Source organism: Nycticebus coucang, chromosome 20, assembly GCF_027406575.1.
Source record: "Nycticebus coucang isolate mNycCou1 chromosome 20, mNycCou1.pri, whole genome shotgun sequence".
Taxonomy (NCBI): domain Eukaryota; kingdom Metazoa; phylum Chordata; class Mammalia; order Primates; family Lorisidae; genus Nycticebus; species Nycticebus coucang.
The window spans coordinates 28,703,141-28,719,811 of NC_069799.1; the positions used below are offsets into that span (position 1 = coordinate 28,703,141).

The 16,671-nt window shown below is 39.6% G+C and overlaps 1 pseudogene; it reads left to right on the forward strand.

Moving 5' to 3' along the window:
- The first annotated feature begins 544 nt into the window (after nucleotides 1-544).
- On the forward strand, nucleotides 545-11,050 carry LOC128572542 (olfactory receptor 2T1-like; annotated as a pseudogene).
- Nucleotides 11,051-16,671: the final 5,621 nt, after the last annotated feature.

Genomic DNA, 16,671 nt, shown 5'->3' on the forward strand with positions numbered 1-16,671 from the left:
CTGCCAGACCCAGACCTAGATGCCCCCCTGCACAACTGTGTTGACATCCTGGCCCAGGTCCACAGCATACGCCAGGACCTCATGGACCAGCCTCTCCCTGATGCAGAAGCCACTTGGTACACAGATGGGAGCAGCTTCATACAGGATGGATGCAGGTATGCAGGGGCGGCAGTGGTGTCTGAGACGGAGACTGTTTGGGCAGAGCCCCTTCTGGCTGGAACTTATAGCCCTAACACAAGCTATGACCTTGGGAAACGGCCTGAGACTTAACATCTTTACTGATAGCCAACATGCTTTTGCCACTGCCCACATACATGGGGCAATCTATCAGGAGAGAGGGCTCCTCACAGCAGAAGGAAAGACTATTAAAAATAAAGAAGAAATACTTAACCTCTTATAAGCCTTATGGCTTCCCCAGAAGCTAGCTATCATCCACTGCCCTGGCCATCAGTGGGGTGATTCCCCTGTGGCCAGAGGCAACTGGTGAGCTGACCAGGTTGCCAAAACTATAGCCACTTCAATGTGGTGAGAGCTTCCTACTACCATGTTGCCAGCCCCTGGACCCCCAACACTCCCACTATCTCCAGAGTATACCCTGGAGGACTTACAATGGATAAAGAAGATCCCACAGTCCCACTCCCCTGAAAAGTACAATGGATGGTACATCACCTGTGATGACAAAGTGCTCGTGCTGGCAAAACTGGGACAGGAAATCCTCAATAGAATCCACTCCTCCACCCACCTGGGGTCACTCAAAATGAAAGGCTTGCTGTGCCATGCCAAAATCAAGATACAAAACCACAATACCAAAATTGATGAAGTTATAGCTTCATGCAAAGTATGTATTATGACTAACAGTGTATTTAGCCCCCACAATCTAGGGTCCAGGGAGCGTGGAACAGAGCCAGGTGCATACTGGGAAGTGGACTTTACTGAAGTTGAGCCAGGTAAATATGTATATAAATATCTCCTTGTTTTCATAGACACTTTCTCAGGATGGGTAGAAGCATTTCCTACCAAAAACAAGACTGCACAGGTAGTAATAAAGAAAATATTAGAAGATACAATGCCTAGGTTTGGAATCCCTAATCAGATAGGGTCAGATAATGGCCCAGCCTTTGCTTCTCAGATAGTGCAGAGTTTGGCAGAGGTCTTGGGGATTAACTGGGAATTGCATTGTGCTTATTGGCCCCAAAGTTCAGGGCAGGTAGAGAGGATGAACCGCACTCTAAAAGAGACCCTGACCAAATTAATCATAGAGACCGGCGGTGACTGGGTGCCTCTCCTCCCCTTTGCCCTGTACCGGGTGCGAAACTCATCCTACTTGATAGGGAAAACTCCCTATGAAATTCTTTTTGGGAAGCAACCCCCTATAATCCCTAAGGTATACTGCAAGGCCCTTACCTCAGAGGATCCTGACCTTAAAACTTGGAAGGATTATGCAGTAACTTTGCATTTTTACCAAAAGTCACAACAAGCTGATTGGGAGAGACTCATAGCCCTCTACCGCTCAGGACCTGTCCCTGAACCGCACGCTTTCTGACCTGGAGACTGGGTGTATGTGAAACGTCACCAGCAAGAGGTGCTGGAACCCTGGTGGAAGGGCCCATACACGGTGGTCCTCGTCACCCCCACCGCACTCAAGGTTGATGGCATCACCTCCTGGATACATTACATGCACGCTCACCTAGCCGATCTAGGATAAATGTGGTTCAAATAATGGTTTTATGGACACAGTATACTCCCCTCAGCTCTGGATTCACTGGCGATGGCATAGAGCTAGGGCCCGTAGGACCTACTGAAGACCCATGATTGGATCTTCTATACACTAGAAAAGGGGGGAATGAAAGGACCAAACTAACTCCATTTTGTTAAAAACGAACTCCATTTGGTCTCACAGCCTTCACTGACCCCACTTTCCCCCACAGCCTTCAATTTGCAGCTGCATACCAAAGGTGATAGGCAACGTGCTTCCTCTCCCACCCCCGGCTCCAGTATATCTGCCCCGAGCAATAACAGCACTCACCCTGGACCCCAGTAGTAGTAAATCCTTCCCCCAAGCTAATTAGCCCAGATCAAACATTGACAACAAACATTTTTTAGTTCCTTAAACCCCTATGCCCCCTCCCTTTTTCCTTTCTGTATCCTTAAAACTGCTCTTCCCTCTGCTGTCAGGGCTTCTCTGCTCTCCTGCTGCATCAGGAGCAGAGAAGCCCAAGCCCAAGCTTGTGAATAAACTACCTATTGCTTTTGCATTGGACTTGGTCTTCGGGTGATTTATGAGGGGTACCCCGCAACCTGGGCACAACAGTAAAAGGATTTTTTTTTTCTTCTGGGTACATGCCCAGAAGAAAAAATAATGTAATTGGATTGCAGGATCAAATGGGAGATCTAGTTTGAGTTCTTGGAGAGTTCTCCATACTTTCTTCCAAAAAGGTTGTATTAGTTTGCAGTCCCACCATCAGTGTAAAAGTGTTCTCCTCTCCAAACCAGCATTCGCAGTTTGGAGATTTCGTGATGTGGGCCATTCTCACTGGGATAAGATGATATCTGAGGGTGGTTTTCATTTGAATTTCTCTAATAATTAGGGATGATGAGCACTTTTTCATATGTTTGCTAGCCATTTGTCTGTCTTCTTTAGAAAAGGTTCTGTTCATTTATTGCCCATAGAGATAAGGGATTGTTGGCTTTTTCAAAATATGCAAATATCCTTTCCCATTGTGTAGGTTGTCTATTTGCTTTGGTTGTTGTTTCCTAGGCTGTACAAAAGTTCTTCAGTTTAATTAAGTCCCATTTGTTTATTTTTGTTGAAGTTGCAATTGCCACCGAAGTCTTTTTCATAGAGTCTTTCCTCAGGCTGATATCTTCAAGTGTTTTTCCTATGCGTTCTTTTTGGATGTTTATCATTTCATGCCTTAAATTTAGGTATTTTATCCATCTTGAATCAATTTTAGTGAGTGGAGAAAGGTGGGGTCCAGTTTCAGTCTTTTTCATGTGGATATCCAGTTCTCCCATTTATGAAATAGGGAATCTTTCCCCCCAGTGTATGTTCTTGCTTGGTTTTTTGAAGATTAGGTGGCTATATGATGTTAGTTTTATTTCCTGGTTTTCTATTTAATTCTGAATGTCTATGACTCTGTTTCTGTGCCAGTACCATACTACACAATGGTCTTGTAGTACAGTATGAAGTCTGCTTTGTTGGTGCCCCTGGCTTTGTTTTTATTACTAAGAACTGCTTTAGCTATACGGGTTTTTTTTTTTTTTCAGGTTCCATACTAAATGCAGAATTATTTTTTCTGAGTCTTGAAAGTACAATGTTGGTATTTAATGGGGATTGCATTGAATCTGTAGATCGCTTTGGTAATATAGACATTTTAACCATGTTCGTTCTTCCAGCCATGAGCATGATATGTTCTTCTATTTGTTAATATCCTCTACTATTTCTTTTCTTAGGGTTTAATAGTTTTCCTTATAAAGGTCCTACACCTCTTTTGTTAGGTATAATCCTAGGCATTTCATTTTCTTTGAAGCTATGGTGAAGGGTGTTGTGTCCTTAGTTAGCTGCTCATCTTGGCTGTTAATGGCCAATCAAAGGCTACTGACTTGTGGACATTGATTTTATATCCTGAGACATTACTGTATTTTTTGATGACTTCCAGGAGTCTTGTGGTTGAGTCTTTGGGGTTCTCTAGGTATAAGATCATATCATCAGCAAAGAGAGAGTTTGACCTCCTCTGCTCCCATTTGGCTGCCCTTTATTTTCTTCTCTTGCAAGTTTGTATTGGCTAGAGGTTCCACCACTATGTTCAATAGTAGTGGTGAGAGAGGACAACCTTGTCTGGCTACAGTTCTAAGAGAAAAAGCTTTCAGTTTTACTCCATTCAGTAAAATATTAGCTATGGGTTTTTCATAAATAGCTTAGATCAATTTAAGAAATGTGCCATGTATGCCTATACTCTTCAGTATTCTAATTAGAAAAGGATGCTGGATATTTTGAGGGTTTTTGCAGTTTGGGGCCTGGTCCAAGTTTGAAACCCACCCCCTCTCATATATGGGGCTGGCTCCCTACTCCTTTGAGCCACAGGCACTCCCCCAGGATGATGGATTTTATTAAATGCTTTTTCTGCATTAATTGAAAGGATCATATGGTCTTGCTTTTGCTTCTTTTGATATAGTGAATAACATTTTGTACATGTGTATGTTAAACCAGCCTTGCCTCCCTCAGATGAAACCTACCTGATCATGATGTATGACTTTTTGATGATAAGCTGTAATCTATTGGCTAGGATTTTGTTGAGAATGTTTGCATCTATATTCATTAGTGAAATTGGTCTGAAGTCCTCCTTTTTAATTGGGTCTTTTCCTGGTTTTGGTATCAGGGTGATGTTTGCTTTTAAAACGTGTAGGGGAAGACTCCTTCCTACTTAATTTTTTGGAATAATTTCTGCAGTATGGGGATAAGCTCTTATTTGAATGTTTGATATAATTCTGGTGTGAAGCCATCTGGACCAGGGCATTTTGTTTTTTTTTTTTTGGAGAATTTTCATTGTTTCTTTGATCTCAGTGCTTGAAATTGGTCTGTTCAGGTGATGTATTTCTTCCTGGCTAAGTCTACAGAGAGGGTGTTATTCCAAATATTGATCCATTTCCTTCACATTGTCAAATTTCTGGGCATATAGTTTCTGGTAGTATTCAGAGAAAACCTCTTGTATCTCTGTGGCATGTGTTGTTATTTCCTCTTTATCATTTCTGATTGAGGTTACTAGAGATTTTACATTTCTATTTCTAGTTAGCCTGGCCAAAAGTTTATCTATTTTATTTATTTTTAAAAGAAACCAACTCTTGTTTTATTAATTTTCTGAATGAGTCTTTGGTTTTCGATTTCATTAATTTCTGATTTAATTTTGGATATTTCTTTTCTTCTACTGAGTCTGATTCCAAAAGATGGCTTGTGAGTTTGTTGATGTGTTCTCTTTCTATTTTTTGGATGTAGGCATCCAAAGTGATAAATTTTCCTCTCAGGACTGCTTTTGCTGTATCCCACACCTTTTGGTAGCTTGTGTCTTCCTTGTTGTTATGATCAAAGAAGTTAATGATTTCCTCTTTTATTTCTTCCTGGACCCAACTGTCATTCAGCATAAGGTTGTTTAATTTCCATGCCTTTGTGTGGGGTTGAATGTTTTTGTTGGAGTTGAGTTCCACCTTTATTGCCTTGTGGGCTGAGAAGACACAAGGTAAAATTTCAATTTTATTCTTTTGAGGTTTGTTTTGTGTCCTAGGATATGATCAATATTGGAGAATTTCCATGGGCCAATGAGAAGAATGTATATTCTTTATCTTTGTGATGGAATATTCTATATACATCTATCAAGCACAGTTGTTCTAGGGTCTCATTTAAGTCCCTTATATCTTGCTCAATTTCTGTTTAGAGGATCTGTTCAGTTCTGTAAGAGGAGTGTCAAAGTCCCCTCTTATTATCTTGTTGCAAGATACCATATTGCTTATACTAATTAGGGTCTGTTTCAAGAATCTGGGAGCATTTAATTTGTATGCATAAATTTTTAGAATTAAAATGTCTTCTTGTTATATTTTTCCTTGACCAATATGAAGGCTCCATCTTTGTCTTTGTTTTCTTTAATTGCTTTAAATCCACTTGTATCTGAAAATAAGAGTATACCCCCTCTTTTCTTCTAAATTCAATTTGCCTGAAAAATTCTTTTCCAATCCTTATCTCTGAGTTTTAATTTTTCTTTTGAGGCTAGGTGTGTTTCCTGCAGACAGTAAATGAAATGGATGGCTTGTGTTTTTTTTTTTTTTTTTTTTTTTCAATCAGCCAGTCTATGCTTCTTTAGTGGGGAATTCAAGCCATTAACATTTATTAAGATAATTGATAAGTGTGGTGCCATTCTATTCATCTTATTTTGTAAAGGTCTATTGCTTGGTTTTACCTTTTGCATCATTGTGAAAGCTAGGTTCCGTCATTTAATTTCTGGGTGCTTACTTTGCTAGTGGTCCTTGTGATGGTCAGTGTGCAGAACAGGTTGAAATATTTCCTGTAGATCTGGATGTAAAATTCTGGGCTGGAAATTGTTTTGTTTAAGTAGATTAAAAGTGAATGACTATTGTCTTCTGGCTTGAAAAATTTCATTGGAGAAGTCTGCAGTCACCCTGATGGATTTGTCCCTGTAGTTCCATTGGGGCTTACCCCTGGCAGCTTGCATTATCTTCTCTTTGGTGGTGACTTTGGACATGTTCATCACAATGTGTCTTGGAGAAGCTCTATTTGAGTTGAGGCAACCTGGGATCCGATATCCCTCTGAAAGGAGTGTATCAGAATCTTTGGTGATAGTTGGGAAATTTTCATTTATAATATTCTGTAGTATGGCTTCCACACCTCTGGGGCATTCTTTTTCCCCTTCTGGGATACCTATACCACATATGTTTCAATGCTTTATAAAGTCCCATAATTCTGTGAACTTTCTGCTTTCTCTTTTTTTCTGTCTCTTTAACTGTCCGAGTTATCTCATGAGTTTTGTCCTCTATCTCTGAGATTCTTTCTTCTGCATGGTCTAATCTGTTGTTGATACTTTCTATTGCATCTTTAAGTTTCATAATTGGCTTCTTCAATTCCTTCAGCTCTGCTATATCCTTTCTATATTCTTCATATCATTTATCTCTTATTTGATTCTGGTTTTGGATTTCCTTTTGGTTATTTTCCACTTTCTCAGCAATTTCTTTCATTTTTTTTTGATTAATTTCCACTTTCTCAGCAATTTCCTCCATTGTTTTCATCATATGTATTTCTTTAATTTCTAACATTTCATTATAGGTGGAATCCTCTGCAGTAGCTACCTCATGGTCCCTTGTGAGGGTTCCTCTGGACTTTTTTTTCCTATTGCCAGGATTTTTCTGCTGATTCTTCCACTTGAGTGTTTTCTTTTATATATTTCCTTGCCCTAATTATTCTTCACTTCCTTTTGTTCTTTAAGTTACCATACCTCAGGCCTAAGGTTTCAATGAATCCTTTTTGTACAGGACTAAAAGAATGAAAACATTGAAGAGCAAGAAGGGAAACAAAAATTAAGTAAAAGAAAAAAGAGAAAGGAGAGGGTGTGAATAAAATGAAATATTGACAAAAAGTAGATAAGCAGAGAAAGAGGGAATAATACAGGTTTATAGGAGGGTACTTTGAAACACAGCTTAACAACTCATATCCTCTGGGAGTGCTGGATTGAGTGGTTCCCTTGAGGTCAGCAGCTCTTTGCCAGCCTGAGCAGACATGGTAAATCACCTCCACTGAATAGAGAGGAAAGACAAAAATGCTATAAATCAAACCAAAACAAACAAACAGAAAACCTTACAGGATAAAATTGGGGGAAAATAAAATAACAGGGGCAGAAACACTAGCAAAAATGAAGTTCATATTGTTAAAGGCCACAATAGAAAATTATATTTAAACTAGAAAAATGAAGAAAGAAAAGAGAAAAAAAAAGAATGAAAAATCTAGCAGAAAATGTTGAAGTTAAAAAAAAAAAAAAACAACCCAAAACCAAAATCAAAGCCGTATATGTATCTTGCTGAATATTGTCTGGGCAACAAGTGATCTTCTGGGGTTTAAGGTGCTAATAACAATGCTGAATCAGCTATATGAGATGGAGATGGGAGTCGTCTACTGAATTCTTCATCCTCAAGCCCTGTGGGGTTAAGAGACTAAATTTCTTTTGAGTGTTTACAGACACTTTAAACCTTTAACCTTGGCTAAGCAGAAGCTTTCCCACGAAAGCACTTATTGCTGGAATCCTGAAGTGGAAGCTCACTTATCCAGTGCACCAATACTGGCCTTACTCTGTGCCCCTGAGGGCTGAGGCTGCAAGGCAGCCCTCCTATTGCCAAACACTGAAAGCTCCGCTCTTCCCTGGCATCTCAGTCCTGGCTTTTGGCACGGCTCACAGTCACTAGATCACTTGTCCAAGGTCTTCCAGCCACAGTATAGCTCTATGACTAGACCAGAGGGTGGAACCTGCAGGACAGTTCTCCTACAATGGCTGCAGGCACAGCCTGTAGCCAAACAATGTTAGCTCCATTCCGTCCCAGCAGCCTAGTCCCAGACCCTGGACTATTCTTAAGGTCATTCGCACTCTTGCCAAAGTTCTCCCAAGGTAATTCAACTAAGTGCCCAAGTCCAAAAAAATAAAACAACCCACAGGGAAGGCCTTCCTTGTCTTCAATCTCACTGCTGTTGTAGTTACAGCTGCAGCAGCCTCTTGCACAACCACTTGCCACTTCTCCACTGCTTTTGTTCTCCTGGGGTCCAGAAGTCTCTTGCTGTCTCCCTGCATACCCAAAAGGATATTTCTGGGCAGAGCCCACAAGCCAAAGATGTCTCAAGTCTTCTATCCCCAATCTCACCAGGCCTGGTTGCAAAGAAACTGTTACTCAGCCGTCATCTTGCTCCCTCCAGCATGCTGCTTTTAATTGCTGCATTCAGAACACAGATGAGAAAAGATTGATGGAATTTAAGGTCATATGGGGAAAATGAATAAATTATTTTAAAGCTTTTTGAAAATTAAGTCACTGGATTTCATTCTGTAAGGTTGTGTCTAAACAATGAAAAATGCAAATCTTTGACTAGAATTAGGCAATATAATGAATCATCTAGGAGCTTCTGCTATACTTAGAACAACTGTTTTTTCCACTCCCCCAATTCCCTTGATGAGAATCCAGGTCTTTTGGAATCATGCAGGAATTTGACAAGTGACAGTCAAATGTGGATAAACACCAAAACTGATCACTCCTTGTAGTAGCACCTTAGATATTTGGTGCATGAGAAAATGAATTTCCACAACATTTCTTGGTGGTCTGATTAAATTTATGTTCTCTATTAGATACAAACAAGATTGTGTAAGCTGTATCTAAGGAAATTGAGGCAGGGTTGTCTACAACTCCTAGGCCTGAAATCTCAGGTGCAGGTACATTGGGGGAGTGACTGCAAACTCCATCCCGGATGCACATGCATTGAGAAGGAGGGGCCTATTCATGTATCTGTAGGAATTATTTGGACTGGGGGTTGCAAATCTCAGGTTGTAAGAGGTAGTATTAAGTACAACATTGCAAATAATCTTATTTTCTTTAAAATATTTGTATGTGTGTATAATTTTAGCAAATTCTTTACACTTGTGGGATTTTTTTTAAATAATTAAGTAAACCTTAGTCTTAAGAAATACACTATAGCTGGGGTGGGGTGGCTCATGCTTGTAATCCTTGCAGTCTGGGAGGCTGAGGTGGGTGGATTGCCTGAACTCACAGGTTCAAGACCACCTGAGCCAGCGTGAGAACTTATCTCTAAAAAAAAAAAAAAAGCCAGGCATTGTGGCAGGCACCTGTAGTCCCAGCTACTTGGGAGGATGATGCAAGAGAATTGCTTGAGCCCAAGAGTTTGAGGTTGCTGTGAGCTATGATGCCACAGCTCTCTACCCAGGGCCACAAAGTGAGACTCTGTCACACACACACACACACACACACCAAAAAAAAAAAAATCCGTGAAAGGCACAGAAGGGCAAATGAAAAACTTGCACTGGGTCTTAGCTTCTGAAGTACAAACTGTGAACGGATTTCCTCACACTCTGTGTAGTGCAATGTCCTTGCATTCTGGCCCTTATTTCTGAAGATTTTTCTTTTAAAGACACACAGCCCAACATAGCCAAACTCCTGCAGGCCTCTAACTTTCAGCACAGCTTCTTTGCCTTACTGTCAAAGGTTCAAACATTTTACAACTCATTTCTTCACAGTGATTTTACAGGATGTGCATACATCTGAATTTCTCAGATCTACCCTACCAGAAATTCACAGGCATTATTTTAGTGCCACAACGAAAAAAAGAATAAACTCCCATTAGGAACAGGAGGTTCCTATAGCTGTGAAGCTTATTTTGGATTATGTTCTGTTTACAGGTCCTGACAGGAATTGTATGTGACTGACAAAAAAAAAATGTGGTATGTCATTCCCACATTGCCTGGGTGCAAGAACATTTTATTATTTAATAATTTGATAATGTTTATTTTAATTGCTTATTCTTAATGATTCCAACTTCTCCAAATACTAAACAATTCAAGAACACAAAGATTTAGAAACATATGTTTTGTATTTAGTTTCAAAATTGCACAATTCTGTATTTACCTGGATTGAAAATGTTTCATGTGAAAGTGAAAATACAACTGTGAGTTTTAATGTATGTTATAATGAGTCAACAGTGTGATGTGTCTTGTATAAAAACAGAAAAGTAATATTGCCAGTGTATACTGTACTGGAAAAAAATCACTCTAAGAGTAATCTGTTGAAATTGAGACATTACATTTCAAAATGGACATTGCAAAGGCCATCCCAAGTAAATACCTAGAACTTGAAGATTTTGGCAAAAAAAAAAAAAAAAAATCCATGGATGAATTCATAAAATAAAAATATTTCTGCTACTGGGCTTTAGAGCATAAGACTGCTATTTAGGCACCTGCAATCTGGGTCTGTTGGTCAATCATAGCAGGGTCCTGGTTTTGGGCCTCTTTGGATGGCTTCCTCCTAACCCCCATCACCATGAGCTTTCCTTTCTGCAATTCCTGGGAGATTAACTATTTCTTCTGTGAGGCACCTGTAATCCTGAAATTGGCATGTGCAGACACAGCTCTCTATGAGACAGTGATGTATGCGTGCTGTGTTTTGATGCTGCTGATTCATTTCTCTGTGGTGATTACTTCCTATGCCCAAATCCTGACCACAGTCCACTGGATGAGCTCAGTAGAGGGGAGGAGGAAGGCATTTGACACCTATTCATCTTACATGACTGTGGTGACCTTGTTCTATGGGGATGCCATGTATAACTACATGTTAACACACCACACCTGCCCAGGACAAAGTCCTCCCTGTGTTTTACACAATCTTCACACCCCTGTTGAACCTCCTCATCTACAGCCTGAGGAACAAAGATGTGACTGGAGCTCAGAAGAGAGTACTGGGAAGATTCAAGTGTTCTTAAAGAGTGTCAGGAGATATCTTTTGACAGTCAGCTCCTTCCCATGCAGAAGATAAATGAGAGACGCTGTGGTCATTGTGACCATGCTATCCTTGAGGGATTAAATTGGAGGAAGGAAGGAAAAAAGAAAGGGGGGGGGGGAAGGAAGGAAGGAAGGAAGGAAGGAAGGAAGATAAATCCATGATTCTGGTTTTCATCCATGGTTCCTGGATCATCACTCACATAGCTCTTTCTATGTTGGGATGATTTGGGCTTCTGACTTTCTACTGCTCTTTGTTCAAGTGCTTCTTTTTCTTCTTAAAGCAGGCTTTGGAAACTAAATATATTATTCAACCTTTGTTAACTTATGGTCATAAAGAAATTCTTTGATTTACCTTTCCTGATTATAGGTCATAAAATCCTCGTTTCAGAAAGGGACCTGCCCCATACCTTGGAGGAAGGAATGGCTACACAGGAAGGCCAAGAATCATCTCAACCAATACAGCCTGCTGGATTTCCCCACTCAGTTTATCATAGTTGTCTATGGGTCAATTATTCCTATCTAATGAAGACTCCATGAAAAACCCCAAAACATGGGATATACAAAACTTCTGGACAATTAAACTTGAGACTTGCAGGAAGGTAACCAAGAACTCGTTTGTGTGCCCAGTGGGGTAGTACAACCCAACTCCTTGGGAACAGAAGCTCCTGCACTTAGAACCCTTCCAAACCTTGCCCTGTGTATCTTTTCATCTGACTGTTTATTTGTATTCTTGGTAATATTCTTTATAATAAACAGGCAAACTGGAGTCAGTGTTTCCCTGAGTTCTGTGAGCCACTCTAGCATATTAATCAAGCCCAAGGATTAATTGGATGGATGTGAAAATTTTTTAATTTCCACTGGCAGGGCTAAGCACACAATTCAGGCAGTCCTTGAGTTACAAACATTCAACTTACATGTAACTTGCATTTATGAACAGAGGCTATTATAGTAAGTCCCTTGGTTATAAACATCCAACTGACATATGAGTCAGTTGAATGGAGGCTACCACAGGCAATAGATAAATGTACCTGCTTTGACTTACATACAAATTCAAATTAAGAACAAACCTACAAAACCTATCTTGTTCATAACCCAGGGACTGAGGGACTGCCTGTACCCCAAAATGTGACTCCTTGGCATACTGAGTATTTTAAGAATGATGATGTAGCCAGGCCTCTGAGATTTTCATACCCCAGCATTTTTAGTGACCGACATAATGCAAATTCTTACCAGGCTCTTGTTTGTATGTACTTTGTAACCACTTGCTTCCTCCCCTATTTCTTGTTCTCACAGCAATCAACTGCTGGTATATTGTCTGTTGAGAAGGAGGAGACAACTCTAGGGTCACAAGAAAAATGTTTGAGTTTGATTTGTAGAATAAATGAATGCCTTTCAGAAAGTCAGCTGGTGATTTTCAGAAGTCTGGTTGCTCAATGTGTTATCTCAAACTGAAGAAACACAGACTTCACTCTCAGGTCTCTGAAGTTCCCTTCCTTACCCACTAGTTACATAAAACCTCTCCACTTCATCTCTTTTGAAAGATGAATCTGAGACGTTTTGTTCTCCCATCTTCTCACTTTGGATGAATTGAATACACCCTTCTTTATCTCCAAGAACTGGTATCATATTTGGCTTTAGTGGAACATTGGGTATTACAGTCCGCATTTGGGATCTGAGAAGAAGGTCTTCAGGTATCAGAGACAATACCAGAGAAGGCTTGTAGTGAATTTCTCAGTGAAACCAGAGTAGAAGGAGAGCCTTGGCTACTTGGCAGCCCCAGTCCTCAGTCCCATCCCCCTGCAACTCCATGCTGCAGCTTAACCTGTATAGCTTTAGCTCTATGTTTCCTGAGATTCCTGAGAAACTCTTTGCCATGTGGCTCCCCCTCTACAATCCCCATGCCTCTGGAATTGCCTTTCACCTGTGAAACTCTACCTATGCAATTGTTGCACTATTGGAGCCAGCCACAACCCACGTGGCTCCACCTACATGGTTCCATGATGTGGTCTAACCCTATAGCCTGCCCATGTAGTTTCTACTCTACCTCCAGACTGCAATGCCAGCTCTGTGGCTCCTGCTGGGGTTAGGCCTGAGGCTCCATTGCTAAGGGTCTCACAGCAGCTGTTAGGATCATGGATCTACCCCATGAGGCTCTAAGGCTTCCCCCAGAACCCAAGGCTCTGCTTCTGTGGATCCAGTGTTCCTGCAGGGGCAGTGACTCCAGCCTTGAGATTCCAATGCTATGCCGGGTCCCCACAGAACTTCCCTGAGGTCTACTCTTCCACAATGGAATGCGCATCCACATACCTTGAGTTCCCATTACAGCTGGACCTTTTTTTTTTTGGTAGAGACAGAGTCTCACTTTACTGCCCTTGGTAGAGTGCCGAGGCATCATAGCTCACAGCAACCTCCAGCTCCTGGGCTTAAGCGATTCTCTTGCCTCAGCCTCCCGATTAGCTGGGACCACAAGTGCCTGCCACGACGCTCGGCTATTTTTTATTGCAGTTTGGCCAGGGCTGGGTTTGAACCCACCACCCTTGGTATATGAAGTCGGCACCCTACTCACTGAGCCACAGGCACCACCCACAGCTGGACCTTGATCAAGCAAATGTCCATAGCCCAGACACTCGTGACCACTGCCTAGATAGCCTCAATCAGCTGCCATTGTCACCTCTGCAGGGAGACCCTGGGCATAGAAATCTCCCACAATGCCAGCCTCCATGGAGAATATATTACTCAGATCCCAACTTAAGCTTTCAAAACCTATCTAGGGAATAATCCACCACTCCACACAAAAATCATCCCACACTGACAATCACAGCGAACAGGACAAAACAGAGCACCTTTAATATAGGCTGTCATTGCACCTTCCCCTCTCATACTTGTACAACATATCAGAATAGGAAACAAAAGCAATATCTAGGGACCACCCCTTGTTCTACTAAGTAGAAGAGTTCCCAGAAAAGAAGAACAGATGCCCTGCAAATCAACAGCAGTCCTGAGTTGACAGAAGAGTATCTAGATAAGAAGGAACAAGCAAAATAACTCTGACACCATGAGAAAGTAAAACAGTTTGATAACACAAAGAGATCATAATGGATCCACAGTAGTGGACCCAACCCAAAGAAAACTCTCATAATGTCAGATTTGGAATTCAGAATATGGATGATAAATAAGATGAATGGAATTGAAGATAAAAAGAAAAAGAAGCCAAAAAGCATGACATGAAATCAATGAAAAATTCATTAAAGGGCTAGAAAACATAAGGAATGACATAATAGAACTTAAAAATTTTAAAGACTCATGTAGGGATTTTTGACATGCAGCATAAAGCTTCACCAACATACAGCCAGAAGACTCTCAGAGCTTGAATACTAGACTTAAGCTAACTTAGACATCAAATATGCAGAAAAGGGAATAAAGAAGACTGAACAATCACTCAGAGAAATAAGGGACTATGCAAAGCAAACTAACATACAAATGATAGGTATCCCAAAGGGAGAAGAGGAAAGAAAAAAAAGCATGGAAAACCTATTCAAGGGAATTAGTGAGATTATTAAGGAAAATGTCTTTGGTATGCATATCAACAGAGATTCAAAGATTCATATACAAGATGGTCATCAAACTCTTGGAAGATTCATAGCAAATAAGACATCTCCAAGACACACAAAAATAAACCTTGCCATATTCAAAATGAAGGGGAAAATTCTACAAGCTGCAAGATGAAAGCAACAACTGAGCTGCAAAGGAAAACCCATGAGGCTAATAGCAGACTTCTCAATGGAAATCTTACAAGCCAGAAGGAATTGGGGCTCTATCTTTAGTATTCTTAAACAGAACAATAACCAGGCAAGAATCTTGTATCCCACAAAACTAAGTTTCATAAATGAAAGAGAAATAAAGAATTTCCAGACAACAAAATACTGAGAGAATTTCTGTCAAGGCCAAACTTGCCCTGCAGAAAATACTCAAACTGCATTATAGATGGATCAGCATAATAGATACCCACTAGTGCAAAATCACCCAAAAAAGCCTAAAACTCACAACTTTTATGAAGCAACAATATAAGAGCAAAAACGAAGAATAAGGTAATATCCAGCCTGATGAACAGAATAGCGTCCCACATATTTTTCTATTATTCCAAGTTAACACTCTGAATGTTCCACTCAAAAGACACAGGCTGAGTAGATCAAAGAAAAAGTACAACAAGCTTTTCTGCTGTCTCTAGTAAATACATATAAACTACAAGGACTCAAACAGATTCAAGGTGAAGGGATAAAAAAGAATATTCCATGCAAAAGGAAACCAAAAAAGAAGAGTAGCTGTTGTCCTATCAAATATAAAGGACTCCAGTAAAAAATTATAATTTAGCACTATTTGAAAAATTATATAATTAACTGGTTTATTCTATTTATTTTTGTTTACCTCCCTGATATAGGAGGGAGCTCCTGCAGGACAGGGGCCTTTGCCTGTTTTGCAAACTCATGTATCCCAATGGTCTCAACAGAATGGCTACATGGAGTATAAACTCAACGAATGCATATAAGGTAAAAGAATGAGCAAAGTGTCCATATATGCTTGGACTCATCTTTTTCTTTGTTTATTTTTCTTGCAGTATGTCAATTTCATACTTTTTTAATTATTTAACTTGAAAATAAATTTTTATTCTTGTCTAATACTTTTTCAATCATTGTTCTGATTTAATACTGCCTTTATAGCAAGTCTTGTCCCTTTGATCTACTTTATTTGAATCTGCTTGAAACATTAAAAAAAATGTATATTTTATATATAAAGAGACATAGGTATTAGAAAAAGATTGAATTGAAACTATATCTCTATTTCTAGTCTAACTTCAGATTTATGTATTTATCTTTATTAATCTCTTTATATAATTCTATCTATCCAATACATCAACCATCCACTCATTTTAAAACTACTATTATTAAGCTGAAATTTTAAGGTAAATTGGCAATATCATGGCATAATAGCCTTAAACATATTACTATATATCCGTAAAAAGTAAGAACAGAGCACCAGTCTGCTTACACTAAGTCCTGTCATAAGACTTACATACTGCATTTCCAAAGCTCAGTGACTTACACTACAAATGTATTTGTCTCAATGTATTGAAAATATTCAAAAACATTCCAACTTTGTTTTGAAAAAAAAGTATTGATGCTCAAAAGAATTGAAATCATGAGCTTAAACAGACACTTCTACATTACTGTTTATGGCAGCATTGTTCACAAAAGTCAAAAGGTTGTAACAATCCACATCAAAAAAAAAAGAATATAAATGTCTTAACATAATAACTAAGAAAATGCCAGGAAGGCTATGTTAACCATTGTGATGAAAATGTGTCTAACAGTCTATAAAACCAGTGTATGGTGCCCCATGATCGCATTTGTGTACAGAGCTATGATTTAATAAAAAAATTAAAAAAATAAAAAAAGTTTAAAAAAAAAAGGTTGTAACAATCCAAATGACCATCAGCAGATGGATGAATACATAAAATGTATTACGCACAAACAATGTCATATTATTTGGTCTTCCAAAGGAATGAAATTCAGATATATGCTGCAACATGAATGAATCTTAAAAGCATTATTGCTAAGTGAAATAAGCA